The sequence below is a fragment of the Tachypleus tridentatus genome, chromosome 10 (genome assembly GCF_004210375.1).
Source record: "Tachypleus tridentatus isolate NWPU-2018 chromosome 10, ASM421037v1, whole genome shotgun sequence".
Lineage (NCBI taxonomy): Eukaryota > Metazoa > Arthropoda > Merostomata > Xiphosura > Limulidae > Tachypleus > Tachypleus tridentatus.
The window spans coordinates 94,950,963-94,977,127 of NC_134834.1; positions in this window are offsets into that span (position 1 = coordinate 94,950,963).

Sequence of the window (26,165 nt, forward strand, 5' to 3'; positions counted from 1 at the left end):
ACTAGGAAAATCAACTGTTTGCTTTATTGGATATTTTTGTGCATACACTAGTAAAATCAACAGTTTGCCTTATTGGATATTTTTGTGCATACACTAGTAAAATCAACAGTTTGCTTTATTGGATATTTTTGTGCATACACTAGTAAAATCAACAGTTTGCTTTATTGGATATTTTTGTGCATACACTAGTAAAATCAACAGTTTGCTTTATTGGATATTTTTGTGCATACACTAGTAAAATCAACAGTTTGTTTTATTGGATATTTTTGTGCATATAACAAAATAATATCGGATTCTGAAGATTTTCATAAAAGTTACTTTTATATGTTTTTTTTTGTAATTTCTTAAACTTCATTCTAAACGAGCTTTAGTATAATCTTGCGAAAACATTAATTATTAATTAAATAATTAATTATTCTGCTTATGACATCACAAGCATTTACAATTGTTTTCAAATAAATAGGTGAAGAATATAATGGTATTTTTGAAAAGAAGGATTTATATAACTTTAGAATTAAGATCAAACGAGTGAACTTAAGAAATGCTCAGATATCGAAACAACGTTACCTTTGAGTAAAAAAAAAACATTACTAAAGCCTACCCTCAAATATACCCCAAAGTTATTTTGAACTCTAGCTGTAGATTGCATAGTGTTTTTTTAATGAAAAAATAAGGTCTCTGCATAAGGTCTATTTATGAACTTATTTCCGTTGTGATGCTAGTTTTATAAGATCTACCACTAGATGGCTTCTAGTTAGGGTTCGGGAACATGAAAGACTATTGAGAGTGATAACAAGTCAAGTGTAAAAGAACACGTCATGCATGAGTGTAATGGGGAAATAAGAAGCAATTTATTCAAGATTTTGGCAAATTGTAATGATGATAGAAGTCTAAGCGTCAAAGGAACACCATTAACTAAGAGTTTTAAACCCCAAAAATAATGACGCAGGAACACCCGTGAAGTTATTATTTGTATGTCTTTAAACGTCGTTTGGAGGAGCCTTTATGGTATGACGTGGAAATTTCCTCATTTATGGATTTAAGCCTAGAGTGTGTTTCATTCGGATATTTATGCAAAGCTAAATAAGAATATTTTGACGTTATCGTATTTAATTTCTGAACTGATAAATTACAGGGAAGTCAGCTAATAAAACACACTCACGTGCAACTCTTACACTACTATAACTGAATTGTGGCATCTGGCTGCCAGTCTTGTGATGCAACCGTGGAACGTTTTTGGGTTGGTAACGCAACCTCCGATTCACATCCAGCACGTCAATAACTACGTCACATGTACAGCCAGATGTAGGATAAAAGTTTGTGTATTTTCAATACTCTTAACCTTATAACCGGTGGCTAACGTGATGAAAACGGAGATTTACTTTCTCGACTTTGTTTCTAAAAGCTATAAATATGAATAAAGTAAAGTACAGGCAATAAGGCTACCTGTGTTGTACCCATCACAGACAATAAGGCTACCTGTGTTGTACCCACCACAGGCAATAAGGCCACCTGTGTTGTACCCACCACAGGCAATAAGGCCACCACAGGAATCGAGCTCTGATACTTTACCTTATAAGCCCTCAACCATATTGCTGAGTCATATACAGAAGATCACTGCAATATAAATAGACAGATAGACAAACAGATAGATAGACTGGTGCCTTCAGTTTAAACCATTCTTTAGCACTATACGCCCTTAAGCTTAGCCACTGGGGGGTTTAGTGATGGAATGACACAGAAATTTTGTTTCCCGTTCTGAGACATGTTCAACCCAGGTCTGGGAGACTTATTGATACTTTGATTTTGAACAAATTGATTGTTAAAAATCTTCCTTTTTAACAAGACCACAGAACCAGAAAGTAACCTTCTTCTTTACTTAACAATACCATAGAACCAGAAAGTGACCCTCTTCTTTATTTAACAAGACCACAGAACCAGAAAGTGACCCTCTTCTTTACTTAACAAGACCACAGAACCAGAAAGTGACCTTAATTTTTACTTAACAAGACCAAAGAACCAGAAAGTTACCCTCTTCTTCACTTAACAAGACCACAGAACCAGAAAGTGACCCTCTTCTTTACTTAACAAGACCACAGAACCAGAAAGTGATCCTCTTCCTTATTTAACAAGACCACAGAACCAGAAAGTGACGCTCTTCTTTATCTTTTTCTTTGCAAGAATGAAATATATAGGCTTCGAGGTCTTGCATATTTGGTTTCTATTTTGGCTGGTTCTACAGACATTCAATGCAAAGTGAAGAGAAACTGATGACCACTGAGCCGGTAAAGGAGATTGTTCACTGTCTATACAAGTACCACATTTGCTTTCTTGTTGTACTCTAATAAAGGTACCACATCTTAGTGGAATAATTGTAATTATATTTTTGGAAATAATTGAACGTACGATCTTTCATTTGTGGTATATTTCTATTTAGAGTAGATATCTTTATATAACACTCTATTGCATGTAAGCGCATAGTTATTTTCTGTTATTCGAGCTTTTTTTCAAAAGGGTGTTTATTGTGTATATATTATTCCTTTGTTAATTCTTTTGTTTTGTTGTTTTTATTACTAGTGCCACATAGTGTAAAAGGTTTTTATTACTATATTGTGTAAAATGTTGCGTTTGTTTGTAATTAAGGACAAAGCTACACAATGAACTCTCTGTGCTCTGCTCGCCTCGAGTATCGAAACTCGATTACCAGCGTGGTGAGCTCGCAGACATGCCGCGGTGCCACTGGGGAACTTGTGGGTGTTTAATGTGTTTGTTCAAGTTTTTATTTTGTAATGTATTTCATTCAGGAAAGCTAATTAAGGTTTATTTTTATCATTCCTGCAAAGTCTCTTATATTATCGAGTTCTTATGGAGGTAACGTATCTTTGTTAAAGTGTTTTAAAAATAAAATGTTCATGTTAAAGGGTTTTGCATGTACATGTCTTTCTGTTCTTTCTGAAATGTACTATCATGTTCAATATTTAGAGATATTTTTATCTATATATATTTTAAAGCGTCATTCCTTGCTTTCAATGCATGGCAAAGGGTAATTCTGTCTTCTATCAGGAATTAGAGGATTTCACTGTTTACATTACCCTACGAGCTCAGCGGCGAATCTGCATGTTTACGACACTAAAATTAGGTTTTCAATAGTAATTGTGGGCAGGGCACAAATAACACATAGTGTAGATTTATGCTCGAAACTAAACAATACATTTCTCGATTTTTTTATTTTGTTGTTGTTTTTAATTACGAAACTACGGGAACAGGTACCTAGCTCTGCCTACCACGAGTATCAAAAGCCGATTTTTATCAGTACATGTCCACAGATATAACTATGTGTCATTTGGGGAACACCTTTCTGTGTTATGTAGGTCGAATTGTAAGAATATTTATTTTGTTATTAGTTTTTCATGTAATGCTCCACTTTATTGTAACGTGTTTTAAAGGGCTCTTTTAACACCTTTCGTAAGGGCAAACTGGATAACATTTTGTATTGAATAGGATCCAAAAACATCGGCCGTAGAAATAGACTGTGAAAAGGATACTGAACTATAGCACTAATGATAAGGAATTAATGTTTCACAGCAAATATTAAGTAAAAATGATGATAAACTATAGCACCAATGATAAGGAATTAATGTTTTACAGCAAATATTGAGTAAAAATGATGATAAACTACAGCACCAATGATAAAAAATTAATGTTTTACAGCAAATATTGAGTAAAAATGATGATAAACTATAGCACTAATGATAAGGAATTAATGTTTTACAGCAAATATTGAGTAAAAATGATGATAAACTATAGCACTAATGATAAGGAATTAATGTTTTACAGCAAATATTGAGTAAAAATGATGATAAACTATAGCACTAATGATAAGGAATTAATGTTTTACAGCAAATATTGAATAAAAATGATGATAAACTATAGCACCAATTATAAGGAATTAATGTTTTACAGCAAATATTGAGTAAAAATGATGATAAACTATAGTACTAATGATAAGGAATTAATGTTTTACAGCAAATATTGAGTAAAAATGATGATAAACTATAGCACTAATGATAAGGAATTAATGTTTTACAGCAAATATTGAGTAAAAATGATGATAAACTATAGCACTAATGATAAGGAATTAATGTTTTACAGCAAATATTGAGTAAAAATGATGATAAACTATAGCACTAATGATAAGGAATTAATGTTTTACAGCAAATATTGAATAAAAATGATGATAAACTATAGCACTAATGATAAGGAATTAATGTTCCACAGCAGATATTGAGTAAAAATGATGATAAACTATAGCACTAATGATAAGGAATTAATGTTTCACAGCAAATATTAAGTAAAAATGATGATAAACTATAGCACTAACGATAAGGAATTAATGCTTTACAGCAACTATTAAGTAAAAATGATGATAAACTATAGCACTAATGATAAGGAATTAATGTTTTACAGCAAATATTGAGTAAAAATGATGATAAACTATAGCACTAATGATAAGGAATTAATGCTTTACAGCAACTATTAAGTAAAAATGATGATAAACTATAGCACTAATGATAAGGAATTAATGTTCCACAGCAGATATTGAGTAAAAATGATGATAAACTATAGCACTAATGATAAGGAATTAATGTTTTACAGCAAATATTGAGTAAAAATGATGATAAACTATAGCACTAATGATAAGGAATTAATGTTTTACAGCAAATATTGAGTAAAAATGATGATAAACTATAGCACTAATGATAAGGAATTAATGTTTCACAGCAAATATTAAGTAAAAATGATGATAAACTATTGCACTAATGATAAGGAATTAATGCTTTACAGCAACTATTAAGTAAAAATGATGATAAACTATAGCACTAATGATAAGGAATTAATGTTTTACAGCAAATATTGAGTAAAAATGATGATAAACTATAGTACTAATGATAAGGAATTAATGTTTTACAGCAAATATTGAGTAAAAATGATGATAAACTATAGCACTAATGATAAGGAATTAATGTTTTACAGCAAATATTGAGTAAAAATGATGATAAACTATAGCACTAATGATAAGGAATTAATGTTTTACAGCAAATATTGAGTAAAAATGATGATAAACTATAGCACTAATGATAAGGAATTAATGTTTTACAGCAAATATTGAATAAAAATGATGATAAACTATAGCACTAATGATAAGGAATTAATGTTCCACAGCAGATATTAAGTAAAAATGATGATAAACTATAGCACTAATGATAAGGAATTAATGTTTCACAGCAAATATTAAGTAAAAATGATGATAAACTATAGCACTAATGATAAGGAATTAATGTTTCACAGCAAATATTAAGTAAAAATGATGATAAACTATAGCACTAATGATAAGGAATTAATGTTTCACAGCAAATATTAAGTAAAAATGATGATAAACTATTGCACTAATGATAAGGAATTAATGTTTTACAGCAAATATTGAGTAAAAATGATGATAAACTATAGCACCAATGATAAGGAATTAATGTTTTACAGCAAATATTGAGTAAAAATGATGATAAACTATAGCACTAATGATAAGGAATTAATGTTTTACAGCAAATATTGAGTAAAATGATGATAAACTATAGCACTAATGATAAGGAATTAATGTTTTACAGCAAATATTGAGTAAAATGATGATAAACTATAGCACTAATGATAAGGAATTAATGTTTCACAGCAAATATTAAGTAAAAATGATGATAAACTATTGCACTAATGATAAGGAATTAATGTTTTACAGCAAATATTGAATAAAAATGATGATAAACTATAGCACTAATGATAAGGAATTAATGTTTCACAGCAAATATTAAGTAAAAATGATGATAAACTATAGCACTAATGATAAGGAATTAATGTTTCACAGCAAATATTAAGTAAAATGATGATAAACTATAGCACTAATGATAAGGAATTAATGTTTTACAGCAAATATTGAATAAAAATGATGATAAACTATAGCACTAATGATAAGGAATTAATGTTTTACAGCAAATATTGAGTAAAAATGATGATAAACTATAGCACTAATGATAAGGAATTAATGTTTCACAGCAAATATTAAGTAAAAATGATGATAAACTATAGCACTAATGATAAGGAATTAATGTTTCACAGCAAATATTAAGTAAAAATGATGATAAACTATAGCACTAATGATAAGGAATTAATGTTTCACAGCAAATATTAAGTAAAAATGATGATAAACTATTGCACTAATGATAAGGAATTAATGCTTTACAGCAACTATTAAGTAAAAATGATGATAAACTATAGCACTAATGATAAGGAATTAATGTTTTACAGCAAATATTAAGTAAAAATGATGATAAACTATAGCACTAATGATAAGGAATTAATGTTTCACAGCAAATATTGAGTAAAAATGATGATAAACTATAGCACTAATGATAAGAAATTAATGTTTCACAGCAAATATTGAATAAAAATGATGATAAACTATAGCACTAATGATAAGGAATTAATGTTTCACAGCAAATATTAAGTAAAAATGATGATAAACTATAGCACTAATGATAAGGAATTAATGTTTTACAGCAAATATTGAGTAAAAATGATGATAAACTATAGCACTAATGATAAGGAATTAATGTTTTATAGCAAATATTGAGTAAAAATGATGATAAACTATAGCACTAATGATAAGGAATTAATGTTTTACAGCAAATACTAAGTAAAAATGAAGATATGGCTTCATCAAGATTGGTATATCAATGAAGATTAACTATATATTAGGAACATTAGATAAATAACACTGCAGTTGTAGACAGCTTCATTCTGAGTGTGTTTATCAGATACTGTATCCAGCTAAAATATCAGTTTGTACATTTTCATATATATGTTTCAGAAGTGTAAAAACTTTGATCATTTTGTAGTGAAGCACACCGTAGTTAATAACACTTTTCAGTGGATAGAATTAAGCGGATGTTTTGATTGTACATGTTTTTCTTTATCTTGTTGGGGAATAATATGATTTCGTTGGTTTCTCTGTTTTATGTTAAGCAATAATCGGTCTGCACTATTGGGTAAGATAATAGAACATTCTAAAATGCTGAAGATAATTACACGACTTATTTTATCAACAGAATTAAAAGATTCACTTTCACATGATTGTCGACTTGTTAAATTTCTCGTTAAAGAAGCATCTATTCTCTTTGTCACCATCATGTCCACACTATCTTCAGTTAAAGCTGAAACGTAAAGTCCATATCCTCGTTTTCATCACATAAAACTGCATTGTTCATATTCACAATATTCTCATTGTAAATTGATTGTGTTCTTACATTATTAGTGCTTATCAATAAATATCCTTTTCTGGATGCTTTCCACAACGTCTTCCACTTAATTGGACAAAATTTGATAAATCATCATATTGATAACAGCAAAGAGAGCACCATAGGCACTTTAGATATGCAGGTCTTTTATACTGTAAGATAAAGGTTGCAATTTTGAACTAGAAATTCATTTTTTTCTCGACGTTCATTGAAGCGGCAGTCAGCAAATTAGATCTATCGATTTGGAACAGCTAGTCGTTCAATGAAGCTAAAATAAGCCAAACCCTCGTCTTTTTAAGCCATTGACATTGGTTAAGAAAGGAAAACAAAATGCGTCATAAGCTTAACCGATACACACATAGATAATGGGTCGTGTTAATTACATCTTTTCCATTGTTTATCGTACATTGCATTTCATTTCACTTACAAGGTTTTTGATATAATGAAATAGATTCAATGGTTTATAATGTTACTCGTTGTTTAAGGGTTTTATTGTGTATTACTTTGTTAAATTCTTGAAATCTGGCAGCACGTTCTTTGAGCAGGTTGCAACTTTAAAGTTGACTGGGTTTGAAAATAATTTTAAGTGTTGGCTTGAGGTCAAGCCTAAAATAGAGATAGAGAACACGTTATATTCAAGTATGTTCCTCTCGATTCTCCAGTGGTACAGCGTGATGCATGCTGACTTACAACGCTAGAAACCGGGTTTCGATACCTGTGATAGGCAGAACACAAATAGCCCAGGGTTCATATTTTATTTTTTACCTTTATAGAAATAAGCTAACAATTCTGTTATCCTATTTAAGACTTTTATGTACTTGACACAAACAATCTGTCTTATGATTGGCTTGTTCTTAAGGCCATCTCGTATTGAACATCCTCTTTTCGTGACGTAAACATCTGTGAGTATATACTTCATTACACATGTCAAACACAACCCTTTATTTTCCTGAAAAAAAATAGTCAACTAGTCGAAAGTGTTCGAGTTTTGGGTCTCGTTTAGAAACATTACAACGTTTGTAGCTAAGCCTATGTGCTAACATTTTACCAGAACAAAGGAAGAGTTTATATCACAATGAAACCCAGATTTCGGTATCCTTTTTATTTGGTTTTCAACTATGAGTGGTTCTTCAGAGATTTCAACTCGATAAAAGAAAATGCAATGATTTAGTTATTAATGCAGTATAAGTGACAGCCCACTTGTTATGCAGATACGTTTATTGTTTTGTTTTGTGTTTTTGGTATACAAAGCTTATTTTCACTGTCTTAAGAACGTGTTCAATCTCTTTATTTTTCAACCATCTTAGAAACTTAACTAAAATTTCTCGATCCTACTGTTATTAGCGGCTCTATCCTGTATATATAATTACTGTAGTGGTACCAGCAAGTTGTCTGCATAATGAGACGGAATAATTGAATCTAATTTCTTTAATCCTATCAGAATATCGTGAACTGAGAAAGAAGATAAAATATTTCATATTTAGGAATTAACTAGAAAGTGCTTTAACATGTTATCGGATTAACCGTAAATTATAGTCCTTTTTACTAGGAGGTATACTTAGAGTTATTACTGAGTGCATATTAAGTTGTTTTAGGCCTACGCTCTATGAACTGAAACGGTGTGGTAAACAAGTGTAAGGGAAGTAATAATAAAGTAATATACATCATGTCGGAAAACAGAGAAGTAAACTTTATGGTAATATCAAGTAAAATAGCGTAAGTGATCACAAGACGAAACAGAAATCACAAATTTTACCGGGTAGGACGCTTATGAGCAAAATATTGTAACAGTACTGTTTAAAATAAATATTGTAAAGTACTGTTTAAAATGATGTGTGTTTTATTAATTTAAATATTTATATATATTTTCCTTTATAAGAAAATCCTCAAAATGGAGAAGAGAAATATGGCAGGAATTTCCCTTCCATTATTCTGTGAATTAGGCTTAAATTTTAAACAAACAAACTAACAAAAAAGATGTCCCTTCCTTCCCTAGCGGTTGAGCTTTAAGTCTGAAGGCTTACAATGTTTGAAACTGTGTTTCCATACTCGCTGTAGGCACAGCACAGATAGCTTATTGTGTATATTTGTGTTTAAAAACAAACCAACAACAAACACGAAACTTATATGTTTTCTTGGATAAAAACCTGAAACATAAGTGTTGTTTGCTACAGATGTTTGTTAACTTTAAGCATTCGCAGCCAAAACTTCCGTTTTAATACTTTAAATTGGTGTGTTTCCACATCGTATTTCCACATCGTATTTCCACATTGTATTTCCACATTGTATTTCCGCATTGTATTTCCACATCGTATTTCCACATTGTATTTCCACATCGTATTTCCACATCGTATTTCCACATCGTCTTTTGAGGATAGAATTAGAAATGATGAAAAAACTAGAAAGAATCATTTTATGTTTAATTTGACCCAGCTGAACACTATTCAGTCACAAACCTATTTGTGTATAGAGAAAAAAAATCAAAGTTGTCTTTTTTTTTACAACCTAAAAAAATGGGAAAATTCAAATTTTCACTGTATTTATGATTGGTTGGGCAAATGTTACATACTATCAACTTTATAGAAATTTCAATTGGTGTAAATTAAATTAATGAAAATCTTACACCATCAGGGAAAGGCTTCAAAAATAAAAAAAAGTATATATCCTGTTCCTTATCTCCATAGTCGTGTATTCACACCATTGTACTAATCATACTGGCCCGGCATGGCCAGGTGGTTTAAGCACTCGACTCCTAATCGGAGAGTCGTGTGTTCGAATTCCCGCTGCACCAAATATGTTTGCCATTTTAGCCGTGGGACCGTTATAATGTTACGGTCAATACCACTATTCGTTACTGAAAGAGTAGCCCAAGATTTGACAGTTGGTAATGATGACTAGCTGTCTTCCCTCTAGTCTATCACTGCTGAATTAGGGACGGCTAGCGCAGATAGCCCTCGTGTAGCTTTGCGCGAAATTCCAAAACAAACAAACAAAGTTAAGTTTACAAAGATAAGTAACGATTCAATAGAGTTTGTATTCATTTGAACATCTTTGCACCATTGACTGGTACGCTATAGTTTGAGCCATCCTAAATTGAGGGATGGTATAGCAATTTGTATAAGTTTGTATGAACCAGGGAGTAATATTCCATTTAATGTGTATAATTAGGTTGATAACTGACGTACGTGATCTAGGAGTGCAGAATACTTCTTTGACTTAAAATCATGGCACATACACGATCGAGTAATAACAATCTTACAGTGCCTTTCTGTCTACTCCAACAGCCAAATTATTCTGTTGTTAAATCGTGGCTGGACAGATTTTAATAAGAATCTAAAAAAGAATCTAAAAATATATTTTTTAATTCCTCTGTAATAAATATTTTGCTTTATCTTTCACACGTATTTGTTGGCTGTGTTAAGCTAATTATTTCTCAAAGAAATCTCTTTGACCTTTGTGTAAGTGTGACATTTATTACTTTTCTGATGGTTTCAGTTTTGTTTGTGAATACCACAGGCTACGCTGAAGTATCAAGTTGACCTTTTGGCGTTTTGAGGAGTTTATTTTGAAAGTGATTTTTGTTGTATTTGATAGTCTAACGTCTGATTTTTTGTTGTTGTAAGTGGTAATCATTGCAAAGACATTTTTAATACCACATAGAAATTAAAGTTGAGAGAAGATATGTTGTGGCTAAGGGGAAAGACGTGATCTGAAAGTTTAGCAATGGTAAAGAACTTTCTTCAGCCATGGTGAGAGTTACGCCTCTGATTTTGACTTGCCTTTTGACTCTGAGGTTCAAGACAACTAGGAGAAAACCCACATGTCTCAACAACTCCTTAACTTCTTTTGAGAAACTCTCACGTGCAGAAGCATAGGGTTGGTCTTAGTGGTTATCACTAACCCAGGACACCCGATATTTGCAATCTCTATGAGAGACTTATACATTCATTGACTAGCCTAGACATTTTCAAGGTGGCCAATGACAAGAGAGCTATGAAATGTATGGAGAAAGCTGACACGAAAGAGTGCCTTTTTTTTTTTGTAGCAGTTCTAGATTTTTTCAGTCAATGATGGCACACTGACTATTTCCTGATTATATCTGACACACGAGGTTGATGCTGAATGTAATGCCAACATGTATTCACACACATCAGAGCTAGAGAGATCAAAGAAGTAGCTTGAACAGCCAATTTTGCGGAATGGTGGATTTGATAAAAATTGCATTTCACAACATCGTCCATAGTATGATGGTTTGAAATGAGGTTTCAATACAAACATTCAGGCAGATTCTTGTACCATATGTGAGCCGGAATGAACCATCTGCTGACATGATGCTATGATGACATCTTCTATAACTAATAAACAATTGATTTATTGTCTTCGAATCTTGTTATATCCAGATGACCAGTACAGCTCCCAATGAATATGACATACATCCCACCACCTAATGCATATCTAAATACATATAAACGAGGAGAGGTGCTTTTAGCAGAATCTGATGCATATCTACTTCTGTTTAGGTAAACTGGTTGAATGTCAAGACAATCTTATTGTAAAAGTATAATTGAATAAATGCTCAAGCCTGGTGATTAAGTTTCGATAAGGAATACATATTCAAAATATAAGTAATGGAGCTGCAGAGCTCAGCATATGGAAGGTCCATGTTAGTAATGAGTCCCTCTAGAAATGGTTTTCCCAGGAATTAGACAGGGGCATTGTATGTTCACAATTTAGCTCATCATGAGGAAATGGTTTCAGTATATATATATAGTATATAAGTAGCAATAAAGTACTGATTTGACTTCTTTGGTGACTAGCTTTTCTTAACACTAATCTTTAACTATTAAAGCTTGGATGAACCAGCAGCTATGATGGTCAGCTTGTGAAAAGGTAACGACTTAAAGGGAGTTAGGATTATTACTTTCTGTGCTATCAAGAGATATTTAGTGGTGAAATATTTGGTAAAAGGAGTAAAATATTTACTTACTCCAGTAAGATATGAGCTAGATGAATGCAGCTGGAACAGCTAAGATTTACAGTTGACGATTCTGTAATACTGATGATTGGTTTCCTGTTGACAGTAACAGAGAAGTTTGGTATAGAAACAAAATGAAAGGACTTTACAATCCTTGAGTTATAAGTAGTTAGTTTCAGTTTCACGTCGAATGTTGATGGACATTGACTGACCAGTAGAAAGTTCTTGAACGACCGTGTATTTTTCGCTGTTCAGCACTGTATTGTCTCATCATATAAGGCAGTACATGTTGGTTTATTTAGGTTTTTCAAGCCTACTTGATATATATACCAAGATATATGTACTTCAATACGGCACGATAAAATGTGAACTTTATTAGTAATGTTGTATTGTTAATAATATTACTAAATGTGATCTGCTTTAACTTTACATCTGTGATTACTTTGATTTTCATGGTATTGTAGTTCTGAGTCAAAATGTGTCATCTGAATGTCATATGTAATCCAATATGTAAAAGGAGTGTTGTTGTTGTGGATATTGAAGTTGTCACTGAACTGTGTAATCATATACTGAAATTATATGTTTTAATCATACAATGTTGAGATTGGCGTGTGTGTGTATTTGCGCACACATTATAGAGGTTTGAGCATATTTATATACACGAATATGACATTTGTAAAAGCAAAATTTTTTAGACAAATGAAACGCATAGAGTATTGATATCTATATATGTTTAGCTTAGACCACATTGACAGAAAGGGAGATGTGTTTACTTTATAAGGAAAAATTACAATCACAGGTTTGATCAGAATAGCAGAAAGAATAGTATATTTATTATTTTCCAGTAATTTTGATTTAGAAATATATTAAATGTAGAGAATTAAACTATTTTGAAACTCTACATTGAATATTTTATATATCAATATTAATTATGAGCAAATTAGTTGTTCTAAATTATGTTTGTATTTAATGTACTATTAAAAAATGAATAATTTTGTGTTGGTTACATTATCTACGTTTCGGGCTTCTTTGTAATTTCGCCCCCCTGCTAGTACAGCGGTATGTCTACGGATTTACAAGGCTAATATCAGGGGTTCGATTCCCCTCAGTGGGCCCAGCAGATAGTCCAATGTGGCTTTGCTATAAGAAAACACACTCTTTGTTTTTGTTTCAGAAGTGAAGTTTATGTTGAGCTAAGATTGCATTAAGATTAGAAGCAATACTCCCTACTCTTAGTAGTAAACTTGGAGTAAGATAGCATTAAGATTAGAAGCAATACTCCCTACTCTTACTAGTAAACTTGGAGTAAGATAGCATTAAGATTAGAAGCAATACTCCCTACTCTTACTAGTAAACTTGGAGTAAGATAGCATTAAGATTAGAAGCAATACTCCCTACTCTTACTAGTAAACTTGGAGAAAGAGCTTAAAGTTCTTAGATACAAATCTTCCCTGTTGGAACAGGATTTCTGCTTTAGCAACGTTGTGAGATGACAGTTAGGTATAGGTGCAACCAGGGAGGTAGAGAATGTTAACAGTTACATATTTTGGGCTAGAACATATTTAACAGTGGATGAGTGAAAGAATATTTCTATTGTGACATTCGCAATACATTTGAATTCACAGTGATTAGCCTGACAGTTTGGATTTGTCGATTCTGACCTGAAGTACAAAGAAAATAATTTGTTTGTTTGTTTTGGAATTTCGCACAAAGCTACTCGAGGGCTACCTATGCTGGCTGTCCCTAATTTAGCAGTGTAAGACCAGAGGGAAGGCAACTAGTCATCACCACCCACCGCCAACTCTTGGGCTACTCTTTTACCAACGAATAGTGGGATTGACCGTCACATTATAACGCTCTCACGGCTGAAAGGGCGAGCTTGTTTGGCGCGACGGGGATACAAACCCGCGACCCTCAGATTACGAGTCGCATGCCTTAACACGCTTGACCATGCCAGGCCACAAAGAAAAGAAAACACGATTATTTACTTGTCACTTAGGCCCGGCATGGTCAGATAATTAGGTCGCTTGGCTCGTAATCTAAGGGTCACGGGTTTGATCCCCGTAACACTAAACATGCTCGCCTTTTCAGACGTGCAGGTGTTATAATGTTACAGTCAATTCCACTATTCATTGGCAAAAGAGTAGCCCAAGAGTTGGCGTTTGACGGTGATAACTAGTTTTACACTACTAAATTAGGAACGGCTAATACAGATAGCCCTCGTGCAGTAAAAATATATTCTCAAGACGGCTGGTATGAGTATTAAAACTTTTATTAAAGCAAAGCATGAGAACAGTGTTTCGACCTTCTAAGGTCATCTTCAGGTCATCTTCAAGTTAACGGAGAGAGTTTGCAGTTGCACTCTTTAATTAAAGATAGAATGATTATGTGTAGCCCTTTCAGAGCTGTTTTTACATTAAATAAAATAAGAGCTAATACGAATGTGTTATGACAATCATTATTTGTATAAAATACTGAGTACTGTAAAGAACCTCCGAAGATATATTCGATAATACAGGACGGAAAATATCAATTACAGCAGTTTCTGTCAAAAAATAATAACATTTCTGACTATTTCGCAATTCTACCTCATTCAAAGACTTTTAGTTATAATTTGGGTTTTATGGCTATCTGCGCTAACCGTCCCTAATTTTGCAGTGTAAGACCAGAGGGAAGGCAGCTAGTCATCATCATCCACCGCCAACTCTTGGGTTACTCTTTTATCAACGAATAGTGGGATAGACCGTCACACTATAACGCCCCCACGGCTGAAAGAGAGAGCATGTTTTGTGTGACAAGAATTCGAACCCACGATCTTCAGATTGCGAGTCGAGTGCCTTAACCCACCTGGCCAGGCCGGGCCTCTTTGATAACACCAAGAATAGTTCAGGCTTTAGAAATCAAGAAAAATAATAAACTATTACCAGGTCTTTATGATTCTTGTCACGTATTTTGCATCTTCTGGACGAACCTAGACTGTTAAAATTAAACCTTTCTCCAAAAGAATATAAATCACAAAACTATTTCACACACATCTAACAAAGGTAATGCTGTGGTTTTCATGTTATCCCTCTTTAGTATAACAACAAAAGATGCTCATTCCCTTCGATGATTAATACCATTTCCAAACAAGAGGAATCCCTCAAGAATCACGGCCCTCGAGATTCTTGTAGGTAGGATTAGAGCAAATTAATCTATGAGACCTTCTTCTTTTTCCGTTCTATTAGCTGTATTTTTGTGCACTGGCAATATCAAGTGTTATTACTCTCGAACCGAAAGGGGAGCGCATGAACCCGATTTGATGTTATTACTCTCGAACCGAAATTCTTTTAGACAGGATTAAATTGATGAATTAATCTATGAAATCTAGGGTGTGGTCAAATGTATAAATTGAAAGGGTCTGACTGACCTCCTAAGTCCAAAGATATAATTATATTTCAACTCAATCACGGGATGACTGAACTATGAGCTAATAATCTGTACTTTAAAAAACTCAGACCCATCCTATGAGCCGTTATGCCGCGGCTGAGAATGGAAACCAACTTGACCCCTTCCAAAAAAACTGAATTTAAACAGTCTTCTTCTGCTAGAGAGAACTTCTCAACTTTCGACTCGTATATATCACTTTATTCGTCTCGAAGATTCCCAAACTTCCCAAATTAATGGTCTCTTCAAAATTCACCAGCCTGATTTACCTTTATGTTCTACTGTTTAGGCAAAGAAATCTTAGAATTGCAACATAGGAAACTACCTTGGTTTGATATTTTCTGAGTACGTTTCTACTGCTTGTCTTACCTAAAACAAATCTGATATGTTTACCAATAAATTCTGATAATTTAGTAACTTTGTTGAGTTTCATATAAAAATCGATTCACTCAAGTTCCTGTCTTATAACCAATAAATGCAGCTCTGCAATGTTAACAAAACATTTTGATTCTCGTTTTAGTCTAAACATCAACACATAACAACAAAATTATTTCTACTTGTATTTAAATCCTCCAATTTCCAGTTTATAAAAAGATAATGACAACCTTGGATTTTAGTTTCGTGTACACAACAATACTTATTTCACAGCTGTTAATAAAAAAATTAATTATTTTGAAAACAAGCAATAAATTAATATGGGAAATGATTCTTTAACTGTTGTTTTCCTGTTTTACCATTAATCTCACATTTATTTTCCTGCTTTCGAAGTAAACAATCTGAGAGAGTACAAAAGGGATATTAAGGTACGGGCTCGTCATGGCCAGGTGGTTAAGGGACTCGACTCTTAATCCGAGGGCCACGGGTTCGAATCCCCGTCACACCAAACATGCTCCCCCTTTTTTAGCTGTGGGGGCGTTATAATGTGACAGTCAATCCCACTGTTCGTCGGTAAAAGAGTAAACCCAAAGTTGGCGGTGGGTGGTGATGACTAGCTGCCTTCCCTCTAGTCTTACACTGCTAAATTAGGGACGGCTAGCACAGATAGCCCTCGTGTAGCTTTGCGCGAAATTCATAAACCAAGTCAACCAATCAAAACCAAACTCACAAGAAGTGATCGCTCTAACGGTAGGTTTCTTTTTCCTAAAGACGATTGAAGGCGAGTAGTGATAAACAATTATACTGTTCCAAAAAACTATCATGAAAGTAAAAATTATACACACAAAACAGAAGTTACATTCATTTCTGCTACAAGGGCAGTGTGAGCCGTAAGATAGGAGAAACGGCAACATGGAAATACCATGTAATGGAATAGAATTATTTCTATTAATAATTATAGAATTATTAGCTGTAGTTATATTTGGTCCTTGAGTTACACCTTATTGTAAAATTAGCAGTATCGTCAAATACTTAAAAGTAGAAAATATTACACCTTTCATTTTAACTTTTCACTATGTACGAGGAACATAATATAACACTAAGAATATTATTGTGTTTTCTTACAGCAAAGCCACATCCGGCTATCTACTGAGCCCACCAAAGGGAATCGAACCCCTAATTTTAGCGTTGTAAATTCGTAGACTTACCGCTCTACTAGCGGGGGGCTACTAAGAATATAAAGGCAGGAAACAGTTTAAAGAGATTAATCTGTCTCGCTACCTCATTAGAGACTTCCAACAGCTGTGAAGAAATCGATAAAACGAACTTCGTCACTTTACTGAAATTGGATACAATTTTAACAAAATTATTTCGACCAATCACTGCGCAGTAGCTCTTATCAGAGAGACTGTAACTTCCTCGTCCTTGTTCACATGCTGGTCATGTTTACATTATCTTAAGTTAGTAACGCCCTTTAATCGCTTTTGTTTGTACAACGAACAGGAAGTCATATTATGGACCAACAAACTGACAGATGTTAACTAGAGTTAATGCACGTGCATGCATAATATTATACAACCATTGAAAGTTTGTTTTTTGTTTGTTTGTTTTTTTGGAATTTCGCACAAAGCTACTCGAGAGCTATCTGTGCTAGCCGTCCCTAATTTAGCAGTGTAAGACTAGAGGGAAGGCAGCTAGTCATCACCACCCACCGCCAACTCTTGGGCCACTCTTTTACCAACGAATAGTGGGGTTGAAGGTATCGTGATCACATGTCCTTCAATAAGTGAATCCACTTGAAGTTTGCAATGATTTAATTTTAATGACGTGGACGAAACTAACACTGACTTTATAAATATATAAAGAAAAAATGTTTTTTTCTTTTCGTATGTCAGGACAATGTTAATGTGAAGTAGGTTTATGTGAACCTCATGTGTCAAGTCTGATGGTTGAGATAGTTCACGTTTTACTAAAACATTTCTCTAAGTGTTTGTGTTCTGTAAAGGCTCAGAATTAGCTTGCGGGAAATGTCAAAAATATTTTAGAACTTGTAGTGTTCTAGAAGTTATTAACCATCATTTATCCGTATTTTATTACTCCAGTTTTGAGTTTCACGTTTTCACTTGAAAAATGTCAAATTATTTCTAAAATTATGGGTTTGATGCATATATATCACATACTTTGCTAGTAGGCCAACACAATAAAATTTTTAATAAATGTGGTAATTATTTGGTCTCAATATAATTTTTTTATAAGTTGAATTTAAAACTTGTTCAAAAGATGTGTTTTTTATTTCTGATGTACTTGTATTTTTGGCAAAGCTCCTAAGACTATTTATTACCGTCCCTAATTATGAACTACCAACCAGAGACAAGGCAGGCAGTCAGTAGCACTCTATCTTCAACCACCAACTGTCACTCTTATAACGCATCCACAACTTAAAGTGCGGGAAATATTTTGCCACCTCTGAAATCGACAACTCTGTATCATTTAAACAATCTAACTGAAATCTATATAGCGACGGTAATTAAATACAAAATAAAGCATTTAAATAATAATATTCTCAAAGTTTTCCGTGTGGTATTTTTGATAAAACTTGAAAATTACTGAAAGAAAACTTGTGTGTTAAGGCCCATTCTGATGCTTCCTGACACACAATACGTGAACATGTCACAGTGAAATGCTATTTAAATTTAGAACGGATGTTATCAGAATGATATTCTTAAAGTTTAGAACGGAAGTAATGTGTCTTTGGAAAAAGAAATCATTATATTTACACAAGAACGAGTTACCGAATGTACGAAGATTGCGAAACGAAGAAGATATATATATATATATATATATACAAAACCCAGCTGTATTCTGGTTACGCTCTGCTTAGTAGTAAAACTATAGTCTAAAATTGTTGTCCTAATTATGTATGTAATACTTCGAACACTTGCAAGGGCTGTCTTGAATTCCATTTTTTGAGATCGTTTTACGTTTAAGTTTCTCTCTCTATATATATATAGCTTGAAGCTTGGCGAGTTTTAAAATATCTAGAAACTATATTAATTGCTCAGGTTCTATCATTTCACAATGGTAACAACTATTTGAATTGTACAGGTCACATGAGTTCACATTTTGTTATATTTACTTCTGTTTCATGTCCTGACTAAAATTCTGACGACTATCTAGTAACGCACATAAACATTTTATGTTAAACGTTTGTTTTAAAACTTGGTAGGCCCGACACGGCCAAGAGTGTTAAGGCGTGCGACTCTTAATCTGAGGATCGCGGGTTCGCATCCCCGTCACACCAAACATGCTCGCCCTGTCAGCCGTGGGGGCGTTATAATGTTACGGTCAATCCCACTATTCGTTGGTAAAAGAATAGCCCAAGAGTTGGCGGTGGGTGGTGATGACTAGCTGCCTTCCCTCTAGTCTTACACTGCTAAATTAGGGACGACTAGCGCAGATAGCCCTCGTGTAGCTTTGCGCGAAATTCAAAACACAAACAAAACAAACAAAAACTTGGTTGTGTATGTAATTGCATGAACACATTGTAGTTTTATGGTACCAAGATAGAAATGTTGAGCTCTACGCTTTAACAGCGCCATCAGAATAACTACGAAGTTTCATACCTAGGATATTTATTTAGGTACATTGCATAATAATATGTGTTAGGCATGACGCAAAGTATTACATAATACTTGCTGATATGTTATATTTTTATATTTACAAAGCAATAGTATCCGTATGTCGCGCTCTCTGGAGTAGAAACAGTGTAACAGACAGTTAAAATTTACTAATGATCATTCCTATGACCAAGTGGTTAGGACACTCGACTCGCATTCTGAGAGTTGCTGGTTCAAATCCCCATCACACCAAACATGCTCGCTCTATCAGCCGTGGGGGGAGTTATAATGTGACAGCCAATCCCACTATTCATGGTAAAAAAGGTAGTCCAAGCGTAGGCGGTGGATCACGACAACTAGCTTCTTTCCCTATAGATTCACGCTGTTCAATTATGGACGGCCAGCGCAGATAACCCTCGTGTAGCTTTGCGCAAAATTCATAACAAACCAACTTAAATTTTATTAGTTTTAGAATATACACAAGTGTAAATGCACGTCCATTATTAAATAATGTATGTTGTAACTCGGTAGTGTGTCATGTGGCCAAAACAATCTGCAGGACTAACAGGAGTAATAATTAACGATATTCCATCTACTTTAGCTAGATCTGTGGTGATCCAAACTATAAAACCTTTTGAGGGTATGTGATCGACTGAACTCTTACTTCACGTAACAACTTTCAAAGCAATCCATTAAAAAATGTCTGAGATATAACACCTGCAAGTTTGACGAGTTTATTAATTTTCCACCAAAAGTACGAAATCTTTATTTGAGAGAAAAACATGTTTAACTTTTACGGAGTTTATCAAATTTGTTACTGTGATAAATCTTTACTGCCAATAATTAGGCGTTTCATTTGGTGTTAATATGAACCACATGTGCAAAGTTAATTAACAAAAAAAACCGCTCAAATGCGACGAAACGTTTTGAGTACGCTTGCGCGAACAGTCAAGTGAGTTATCGGTATAACAATTTTAGTACAGCTTAACTTAAGATTAAGAGAGGAATATTTTTAGTGTTTTTTTTTGTCATTCGGATTAAATACGGTTGATTTAGAGCAGAAAAACTGTAAAGTGAAAGAACGTGCAGATACAAAAGCATTGGTTAGGCTAAGCCTAATTAGATTAGCAGTTTATGGATCATGTTTTCGAAATAATCGTCGGATAGACCGTTATTATTGATTTTTCATTGCCAAGTGCTTAGTACAAATTTACTAAATTTTATGAAATTATCATGTGATATTAGCTTAAGCAATTAGGATAAATAAAGATGTTTTATACGGATGTACCGATCGTATGGTTTGTTTGATTGTTTGTTTGTTTTGAATTTCGCGCAAAGCTACTCGATGGCTATCTGCGATAGCAGCCCCTAATTTAGTAGTGTAAGACTAGAGGGAAGGCAGCTAGTCGTCATCATCCACTGCCAACTCTTGGGCTACTTTTTTACCAACGAATAGTGGAATTGACCGTCACATTATAACGCCCCCACGGCTGAAAGGGCGAGCATGTTTGGCGCGACGGGGATGCGAACCCGCGACCCTCAGATTACGAGTAGAACGCCTTAACACACTTGGCCATGTCAGGCCACCGAATATATGGAGATGATGACAAGAAACTATTAATCTAAATTCCATGGCGTTATTATTAGGAAATTTATTAATACTGTTTTATAGAAGAAAAATCTACCTCGGTATATTTTAAAGAATCTGGATGATTTGTAAAGTACAAATGTGTTCCAACTAATATGGTTGCGATCCTAAAACTAATGTATGCTACTATCTAGTGTCGTTTTCTTACTTGCTGTAGTTTGCTGGTGTGTAGATATAATGAATTTATGTAAATAATCCAAAACACTCTCGGTTTGGAAAATAAAAGGATGAGGCCAATAAAAGATTGAGCGCACGACTTAAAGTAATAAAACCCAGATTGGCAGTTACACGTTTAGCACTGATAATAATCTTACAGCAAATATTAGTTGATTAGTTAGCTTGTCCTAGTATTTTATTTTAGCTATCATCGTGTTCCAGGTCGAACAAAAAACACAGCTCTGTCTAACTAGTGAATGAATATTTGCTGTAAAAATTCTTATCAATGCTATAAGTTTTGTTAACAGTTTAACAAACAGTTTTGATTTTGAACCCAGCACTCACTCCTTTTTTCTGAAATACACAACCGTGGATTAGAACTTTGAAACTCGGGATAGAATTAGAGAGTCACATATCTAAAGAGTAAAGCCACTGTGAAAGCGAAAATTAATGTTAAAGAGCCATCAATTGTTGCGGTAGAGATTAAAGGTGAAAATCCATAGGTTTAAAGAGAAAATAGCTCATTTATTTGAATATTTCTAGCATCGAGAAAAAGGAATTCGAATAAATATGATATTGTTATAGAATATGGTCACTTGCACGAGTTTTATAAAATATAGTTTGTAAATTGTGTTTGATTTTTTACGTTTTCAAGATGAGAAATAAACCTCCCATCCAGCTACAAAGCTGGACCATCTAAAAAAGGTCTTTTTAGTGTGTATAGTATCAGTCTTTGTTTAAATAAAGATTTCTGACAAGAAATAGACCTAAAGACAGAATATAATGTGCTTTGTGTTCACACCTTACTTCTGTCAAATACAAATCACAAATTATTGTTGATGAGAGATGCTACAAGCGGGTTTCTTAACAATGTTACCAGAAACTATCGAGCTGTCTGAAACTTTACGGAACGAGAAATACTCTTTACAAATAAATAAAAAGTTCCAAGCATTTGTAGATGTAAATAAACAACATAAAAAACAACAAAATAGTTACTAAGAACAAACATTAACTTGTTCTTTTTACAGTTTTTATGACAAACGTGCATAAACAGAAGACTTCCGTCGAACAGTGTCTCTGCTGCAGTTTCTATACACGTCTTAACATCCAATATCTGATTACCAAACGTTCTTACATAATATAGAAATACAAAATATTAAACTTAATGAAATGCCAAAAAAAATGAAATTCGTACATATGCATTTAAAAAAACAATATAGTTCACCTAAAAACTTGACACATTGTGTATTGGTTTTTTTTATTGTTTTACTGATATTATGGAATTAGTTAAATGTTTTAACTTTGGTTTTACCGTATAATGAAACAAAGATATATTTTAAAGACGAATACATACTGCATAACTACAGTTGAGACACCAGTCGTAGTCTTTGCTTTGTTTTGAATTTCGTACAAAGCTACACGAGGGCTATCTGCGCTAGCCGCCCCTTATTTAGCAGTGTTAGACTAGAGGGAAGGCAACTAGTCTTCACCGCCCACATTTAACTCTTGGAGTACGATTTTACCAACGAATGCGATTGACTGTCACATTATAACGCCTCCAAGACTGAAAGGTCGAGCATTTTTAGTGTGACGGGGATTCGAACCCGCTACTCTCAGATTACGAGTCAAGTGCCTGAATCACCTGGCCATGCTGGACCTGTTGTACTCTTTACTGACAGATAGTCTTTATCTGTTCACGATAAGTTTACTTTCTTTCAACTGAACATGTTCACACTTTATTCTAAACAGTTTCGTTAACATCAGAATATTTCTAAGTATCGCAAACTTTAGCATTACCCGCTTGAAGGTAAAAGTTAAATCAAAAGTAATAATATAAGAAACATGTAATGTTCTTTGTAAAAATGTATTGTGTGAAGGTTATGTATCATATTGTATGTATTATTTTGTGTGCTCTTCTCCCTGGTAAGCAGCATGTTGTACAAACGTTTTAAAATTGTACAAAGCAAACTTACACGATTAACTACGTATGAAAATATATACTTTTCAGACAAAAAAATCAAAAGGCAGACAAAGAATTTTTAAATAAAATTTACAGTGTGGGTAGGAGAGTGTATGTATTTTCTTTTAGCAAAGTCATATGGGGCTACCTGCTGAGCCTACCGAGGGGAATCGAACCCCCGATTTTAGCGTTGTAAACTAGACTTACCGCTGTACCAGCGGGAGACGTGTAGGAAGGAAAGGTACCTACATTGTGTTTGGAATACTTCGTGCATATGGTTTATTTTTTCTATTCGCAAGTTCCACATGTCTCAAAACATAACAATAATTTTTAAAATCTGGTTGCTGAAACCCACATCGCCCTACATTCGAAACTATTTTTCATCGCAAGCGACCAAACGTATTATCCAACTATAAACAAAAATACACACACAAACTGTTACTAGCCCACCAACTTCTGAAGTTGGTATTGAAACCCTGCAATGATCCTAATGTACAATATATTGAAACCTAAGAAATCTGCGATCAAAAACAAAAATATTAAACGAATCATTTTTTTTTTCCTGCTGCGAATCCATTAAAGCACAGCAATAAAACATATCCAATAATCCATCTTAGTCATTATGTTATAAAAAAGTGCGATATTTGAATGAACGAACTTCTATACTTAGGTTTTCTAATTAACGGTTGTTGGTAAGTACAAGTCTAGACAATAGGCTTTCTGTGCTCTGCCAATTTCAGGTATAGAAACTGATTTTGACGTTATAATCTCTTAGTTTTACCGCTTAACCGTTACTGATGGTTCAGCGGTATCAGAAGGAAATGTCATAGTTTCTGACAGTTTCTAAATTACTGAAACAGTGACACTTATGTATTTTACTTAAGTATGAAGTAATATTACTGTCAGCTGAACGAAGTACTTATCTTTGGATTAAAAATAAATCGGCGTCTCTAAACAATATTTATAAAAACCAACTATTAATAATATCTTATTTCAGTGTTTAAATATAAGTAACGTATTTGTGAATCGGATGCTGTAGTGTATCGTATATTTTCCATTCAGCGTTTAGTAGTATTGTTACATCATTACTTTTTCTGAATATTTCATTACATCAACAACGTATATAAGCCCTCTGGTGGTTCAGTGGTAAGCCTGAGGGTCAAAACGCAAAATATTTAGTTGCAACGCACTTAGTGAGCATAGAAAGCTAATCCAGTGTTTAGCTTTGTCTTTTGACCCGGCATGCCCAGGTGTTTAGGGCACTCAACTCCTTATTCCTGTCACACCAAATACGCACGCACTTTCAGCTGTGGGGGCGTTATAAAGATACGGTGAACTCCACTATTTGTTAGTAAAAGAGCAGCCTAAGAGCTGGTGGTGGGTGGTGGTGTCTAGCAGCCGACCTTCTAGTCTTACATTGCTAAATTAGGGATGGCTGACGCAGATAATCCTCGTGTAGCTTTGCACAAACTACCAAACAAACCAAACCTCTCTCTCGTTGTTGGGCCTGGCATGGCCAAGCGCGTAAGGCGTGCGACTCGTAATCCGAGGGTCGCGGGTTCACATCCCGTCGCGCTAAACATGCTCGCCCTCCCAGCCGTGGGGGCGTATAATGTGACGGTCAATCCCACTATTCGTTGGTAAAAGAGTAGCCCTAGAGTTGGCGGTGGGTGGTGATGACTAGCTGCCTTCCCTCTAGTCTTACACTGCTAAATTAGGGACGGCTAGCACAGATAGCCCTCGAGTAGCTTTGTGCGAAATTCCAAAACAAACAAACAAACAAAACTCTCGTTGTTCATTAAAACTGTTCTATGTTTTCATGATTTATGGTGAGTGAGGTCTTTTGATCAGCGAGGTTCAAATATCTTTGCACGAAATTAAAACAAAAGGATTACTACGACAGAAAAGATGTTAAAATTAAGCTATATTACTCGTAGCTTTAATCTCACAAACGCTTAAGTCCTACCTCCTGCAGGTATGATTTATTTTTTTGACGTAATCCATACATTTCCAATAGGAAAAGTGTGGTATATTATACGAGATTAGAGTAAGTACGTTACACTGGAAATAACATATTCATGATGAAGTGTGTAATTAAGTGGATATATATTAGATATTCGCTTGTATCATCTTGATCACAGCGAACATTAAACAGTTCATTTATTATGAAACGTTACTCCCGACAAACGATGGTACTTGTACTACTAGAGAAATTGGCAACAGATCATCCGAAGTAATGGCTTCGGATCATCCGTCGTACGACGGATTAACTCAGAATTAATTGATAAAGAGTGTCTTTTTCTCACCGGATCACGTGGTCATTAAAATGTTATCCCTTCCAACTAAGAAAGTCTGACGTCAAAGAAAGCCACACCAGAATCCATAAAAAATATTTGCTTTGCCTTTTAATACACAGTGTGAATTCTCTTCTTAAGGAGAAATTATTATTATTATCAGGGCAAACTGAATCCGTCAATACTTGCTGACTACTGTTGGACACTGCAACGTGATGTACCGGACATTGAATACAAACGAAAATCAGGAGCAAAACACTTGTAATTATGTTAAACTCAATAGCGTATTAGAAACATAAACGCAATTAAATATGTTATTCCGGTAAACAGTTAACTGTCTATTTCTCAGAGTTCGTAAGTGTTGAAGCAAA